This window comes from Bos indicus x Bos taurus, chromosome 11 (assembly GCF_003369695.1).
Source record: "Bos indicus x Bos taurus breed Angus x Brahman F1 hybrid chromosome 11, Bos_hybrid_MaternalHap_v2.0, whole genome shotgun sequence".
Taxonomy (NCBI): domain Eukaryota; kingdom Metazoa; phylum Chordata; class Mammalia; order Artiodactyla; family Bovidae; genus Bos; species Bos indicus x Bos taurus.
The window spans coordinates 876,976-882,975 of NC_040086.1; the positions used below are offsets into that span (position 1 = coordinate 876,976).

The following is a 6,000-nucleotide window of genomic DNA, read 5'->3' on the forward strand; positions in this document are numbered from 1 at the left end:
ACCCATCCAGTTGGGGTGGATGTCTGAGCTCTGTCTCTCTCCACTTCTCAGTTTCCCAGGCTGAGGACTCTTCTCTGCCATAAGGAGCCGAAAGGGTGTAATCTGAGACCTGGCTTGGGGAGCATCCAGGGAATTGCCTGGGCTGCATCTCAGGTCCCTGATGAGGACTCGTATTCACAGTGTGATGTACAGATTTGAGGAAAAGTGGAGCTGGGTACCCACAGTGGGGCGAGCACATGGGGGTCCCCTGAATGCTAGAGACTTGCAGGAAGAACACAGCTCAGTCAAACTGGGAGGAGTAACGTGTGCCCAGGAGTTTCTCTAGAATATCCCAATGCAAAAGAAGTGCTGTGGTCTCTGCTCCATCCCAGTGTATGCTGGCATATGGGAAGCCATCTGTGTGGTCAGCTCTGAATTAAGGGCAAAACTTTTAGAGTCCCTGGATGTAAAATCTTAAGTTTCTTCAATGATAACTGGACAGCCCGGTCAATGTGGCATCACTCAGGATTTGATTTATGCATGCAAAAACTCCCATACCAGCTAGATCAGGTTTTACAGTGAAAAGCTAGAATTCAGAATCTAGGGATGAAGGTAGAAGAGACCCAGGTCTCATTCCCAGCAAAGTCTTTTCCAGAGTGACCCTGAAAAGACTGCCAACTTCCTCACTCTGTATAGCTGTAAAATGTAGGTTGACCAGATGACACCTCCCCCCCACCCCCGCACCCCCCCGTTGTTATTTTGGTTCAAGTCCACATGGTCAAGTGATGCATACCAAATCCTGCCTGGGCTCTTGCACTTTGGTTTTTCCTTCCCACTCAGAACTGGAGAGGAGCATAGGTTCCTTAGCTGCCTCTCTATTTCAAACTAGAGGAACCAGGTCGCCCCTTCCACCCATGTCAGCTACTGATGCGTGCCTTAGTTCCTGTTTCTCTTTGCCCACCCAGGAAGGCACTGCATATAAAATCTTGGGCCCAGATTCAGATATTAAGTCACATTAGAAAATGCTAGCTCATTGAACACACAGTAGGAAACTGGTATTCCCAACAGGCTCAGGTGGGCAGTGTTCTCCCCAGGATGTTAACAAGCACAAGCCAGGTTCATCATCACTCAGAAAGGTCACTAGTGAAGGAGGCTTATGAGAGAGAGAAAAAAAAGGCTGCAGGAGTTTGTGTGATTCAGTGAACTTGTATGTGGGGGACCTTAGAGGGAAAATATTGAGGAAAAGCAATACAGAGTTCCAAGAAATAGACTGTCACAATTGCCCTGTGAGTCAGGACAGCAAGGACTCAGTCTAAGTAAAGCTCTGCTCTCTGTTGCCTAGTGGAACCCTGTCGGCAGAGGTTCCAGTGTAAGAGGGGTTCCACTCCAGATATGTTTGGGAAGCACACAAGAAATTAATTTAAATGGCTTTCTTTATTTCCTAACTTCTCAGGGTCTTCTGCATGTTACTGTGCATTGTGAATGAATCTCTTCCAGAAGGATGGAGCTTTTCCAAAATCATGCAGCGCCCCGTGCTCCCAACCTTTTTTGCAGAAAGTTTTGTGCCATTAACAAAAGTCAGGAAAGGGAGAGGGGCCCAGGCAGCTGGCTTTCCGAGTGAACTCAGGGTCACATCCAGGAAAGATGGCATGTGGAAGTGATGACAGGGTGTGCAAGGAAGTTCTGAGCAGTCCTGGGCAGAGTGCATCCCCTCTCCGACCATCAGCGGTGGCTGCTCAGAGAATGCGATGGGAGGAGTGGGCAGGTGTGGGCATGACTTTGCTCCCATGACAGTGCTGTCTCCATTTCTCTCTTCCTCCTGCAAGGTCTGAGCAGCAGATTGAAGTGCAAAGCCCATTTTTTGGGAGAGGTTGGACCGGTTGTATTCATGAATCAAGCCATCCCTCTGTCTGTCTCTGAACCTGTTCTTTCACTTGTTTGGGGGAATTAAGGGTGAGTCTCCACAATGTGCTGCTTGGGAGCCAAACCATACCAGCCTCAAGTGGACAAAGCAGTTTCCAATAGAATCATAGTCTCTGGAGTTGTCTTCGGCCCTGTGCTGTCCTTCAGGGTCTTTGCTTGGACAAGACCCCCCGCCCTTACCATCTCTCCTTCCTCCTACCTCGCTGAGGCTGCTCGGTACAAGCTTGTGTGCTCACAATGCTGTGAGGTCCCTGGGAGACCAGCTCTCTTGAATGGGAAGAGGAGAGGGGACCAGAAGTTCAGACACCATCCTCTGCACCCACCTGCATCCAACTACAATTCCGTGGTGACTTCTTTTAAGTCTCTTTGGACCCCTGAGGAGAGGCTCTCAGAGTATCACCTGGGCCAGCACCAGGGTTGTCCAGGGAGTCCTATCTGACTTCAGCTAGACCAACAAGGGCACATAGGGATAGTGCCATGGTGTGCCCCAGACTTAGACCTGGACCCGGAGGAGGCAGAATTGACTTCAACTTTTCAGTAAACAGGCAGTGGGCTTCTGGGAACATCTGCCTTTACAGCCTCTTTCTGAATTATTTTTGAACAGATGCCCCGCCCACCCCCATCCCCACCGCAGTTTTTGTTGATTATCACCATTTGAATAGATGCTGATAAATTTGATTCCCCATCTTGCTGTGGCATTTACGATCTGTCTTTCCCTTTTCGGTTTCCATGTACTGGAGTGACTGTGTCTCAATGCGGTTGGCAGTGACCTGTGTTTTTCGTGCATGTTTTTGTTTCAGAATAACTGGGAGATGAAACAGGAAACTTTATGACACACTTGCTTGAAAATGACACAGGACTCAGCCCCTCTGCATCACCTCTACCTGCTGCCCACAGCCGAGTGCGGGGGAAGGGCTGGCCCTGGGACCTGATTCCAACCGCCGTGGACTCGACGTTCAGTGTGATGTGTCTGCCATACTGTGGTCATGGGCTAGTCTGGTCGGTTTCCTATGTAGCTGGCCACTCTCAGTGTATCTTTGCCCCTTTTCCTTCATTAAAAGCATAACTAAAGAAAAATGGATTGTTTACTTATTGTTGCTGTTCATCCGCTAAGTTGTGTCTGACTCTTTGAGACCCCATGGGCTGTAGCACTCCAGGCTCCTCTGAACTCCACGATCTCAATAGCTCTGTTTAAATCTCAATGTAAAGGAGACCAAATAATGTTTGAGATTCATTTCTCTAGGACCACAGAGAAACCATGTCATAACCACACAGCTCATTATGACAGCTTCTAGAAGAAGTGTGTTGAACTTGAATCACTTATTACTCAGTCTGGTCTGCCCTGCCTTTTCTTCTCTCTCTGGAAGCCCTCTCTTGAATCAGTACTGGCAAGCTGACACTTGAGAAAAATCCTGGGAGATATTTGGAAGTCTCTTCCCACACCCTCTCTGATCATGGCCTACAGACGGTGGCCCTGAATCGTCACCAACCTTGAGCTTGCTACTGCAGACTTCTGTCTTCTCAGCTGCCCCTCTCCTTCCCTCTGCACATCAGCCACTCATTCACTGTTTCATGCCACAAGGGTTTTTGGGCTTCTCTGTGCCAGGTTCTGAAGAGAAGGGTGAGGATGGGGTCAGTCTGCTTGGCCTTCCCAACACCTCTAGTCTAGTTCTGTGTGAGCCTCTCTAGGCTTCACTCACCAAGTATAGTGGGTGCTAGACAGTTCATTACAGACCATAGATGCCCAGATTTTTTAAATCCACCCTTCACATTGGAGCCCCTAGAAATGGCACCTAAATATTCCTTGAAGTGAGTAAACATCGGCACGCCCGTTCTGCCGGATCGCACCCCCTCCCCGCTCTTGGTAGGACATTTCCATTCTCTTGGGGACCTGGCCAAAGAGGCCATTAGGAGTTGCCTTCCAGAAATTCCTGTCTGTCTTCATGTTTAAGCTTAGCAGACACATAAGAATAATTTAAAATGACCGTGTCCTACTGTTTCACACAGTTCAGAATTAATTTATCAGTAGACCATGATGATCATATCGAAACCCCCCTACTGTCCTGAACAGTATATACAAGATGTATATCTAGGTCTCAGCCCAAATGTCCCCAAGTCAGGGGGCCTCTCTGACCACCTGTCCTGAGAGATCCCATTCCCTCTACAATTATGCTGCTTGTTCACTTATTAGTTAGCTATCACTCTCACCTGCCCCTCCGGATTTTGGTTCTATAAAGGCAGCCTCTGATCTGTCTTACCCCTCAGGTTGTCCCCAGCACCTGACACTCTGCTCAGGGATAAGGTACTGACTGGATCCATCATGACACTGCTTCTCAGAGTGACCCTGTGAGGGTGAGCACCTTGTATTCTAACCACTGTCTGTTGGGTGAGGAAACTGCCAATCCCTTTATTCTGATGAGCTAAGGAGATAAACAGTGTACCCTCAGAGAGGACCCAATCTTCCTGCCAATTCACTGCCCAGCAGGAAAGGTTGATCATGAACCATCTGCCCTCTGGATACTCAGACCCTCATCTGAAACCAATCTTTGCATTTCTTGTGTTGTTGTTTTTCAGTGTCTAAGTCATGCCCAGCACTTTGTGATCCCATGGACTGCAGCATGCCAGGCTTCTCTGTCCTTCACCATCTCCTGGAGCTTGCTCAAACTCATGTCCATTGAGTCAGTGATGCCATCCAACTGTCTCATCCCCTGTCATCCCCTTCTCCTCCTCCATTGCTTATGAATATCCTAAAGTTACATTGTGTTCACTCACGTTCCAGAAGGGGACAGTGACCTCCACATCCCAGTGAAGGGATGTGCGGGGTGTCTGGAGGACACAGCTCCCATCCTTGTTCTGCCAGCCTTTGCCTTGGACGAGTCCTCGAACTCGGGACACCAATTTCCTTAAAGAACACTAGGAGGAGCGGGTGAAAAGATTCCTGAGGCCCCACTCTACCCTGAGGTCCTTTTCTTCCACCTCCCTCATTACGTTTCCCTGGGTTCTAGAAGAGGGAGAGTCTATGCAGAAAAATATCATGGAGCAGCAGAGACAAAGCCCCTGAGAGTGCCAGGAACCCAGGACCATTTATGGGCTTGTGGCTGTGCCCTGTGGGTAGATGTTTGGAGTAATGGTTCTGAACCCAGGCCAGACATTAGAATTATCTAGGAGTTAAAAAAAAAAAACCTCAAAAGCCCAGGCTCCACCAGGACTAATCACACTAGAATTTGGGGTGGGGGGACTGATATCAGTATTTTTAAAGCTCCCCAGGTAAGTCCATAGTGTAGCCAAGGTTCAGAATGATTGGTCTAGGACCGTATGGACAAAAATGGCAACCACTGACCATGAGAATCCATTGAAAACTTAAAATGTGACTGGTGTGACTGAGGAGCTAAAATTATAATTTATTTTTATCTTAATTAATTTAAATATAGATAGCCACCTGTGACTTATGGCTGCTATATTGGACATAACAGATAATAGAACCTTCATATTGTCACAGGAAGTTCTACCAGGCAGCTCAGTCTGGGACCACTCTGAGGCCTATAACTACCAAGTAAAATTATACTGACCCTCTTGAAAGAAGTTTAAGGTCATTATCCCTGTCTGTTACCTTGACTAAGACCTGCTCTCCTGTCTTGCATTTAGCAACTAAATACAGTGTATTTTTCACCTAACTTTTGAACAGCAGCAAGAGTGGTGAGACTGAAAAAAATTTTAAATCGTTGCAAAAGTCTAAGGCCCCAGCTGAAGTCATTTGGCATCCACTCTGGCCATTTACCTGGTTACATCTTTAAAGACCCGGCTCTGGAAAGGGAGATTTCTGAATGATTATTTAATCAGTGGAAAGCTGATCTTCCAGAAAGAACTTTTGGAAAAGCAGATGGCCAGAAGAGGGGTTTGGAGTCTGAGAGGCATTTAGGCTTTTGAAGCTGGGCTCAGCTAATGCTGAAGCTGAAGCTCTGATACTTTGGCCCCCTGATTTGAAGAGTTGACTCATTGGAAAAGACTAATGCTGGGAAAGATTGAGGGCAAGAGAAGGGGGCAACAGAGGATGAGATGGTTGGATGGCAATTCAATGGATATGAACTTGGGAGAACT

At 47.6% G+C, this 6,000-nt stretch overlaps 1 long non-coding RNA gene across 1 annotated transcript in view; it reads left to right on the top strand.

The window, feature by feature from the left end:
• The window catches only part of LOC113900899, a 62,319-nt gene extending 59,336 nt beyond the window's left edge, over nt 1-2,983 (top strand). The window contains exon 2 of the long non-coding RNA XR_003513257.1: nt 2,703-2,983. This is a non-coding gene — a long non-coding RNA (uncharacterized LOC113900899). The remainder of the gene's footprint in view (nt 1-2,702) is intronic.
• Nucleotides 2,984-6,000: the final 3,017 nt, after the last annotated feature.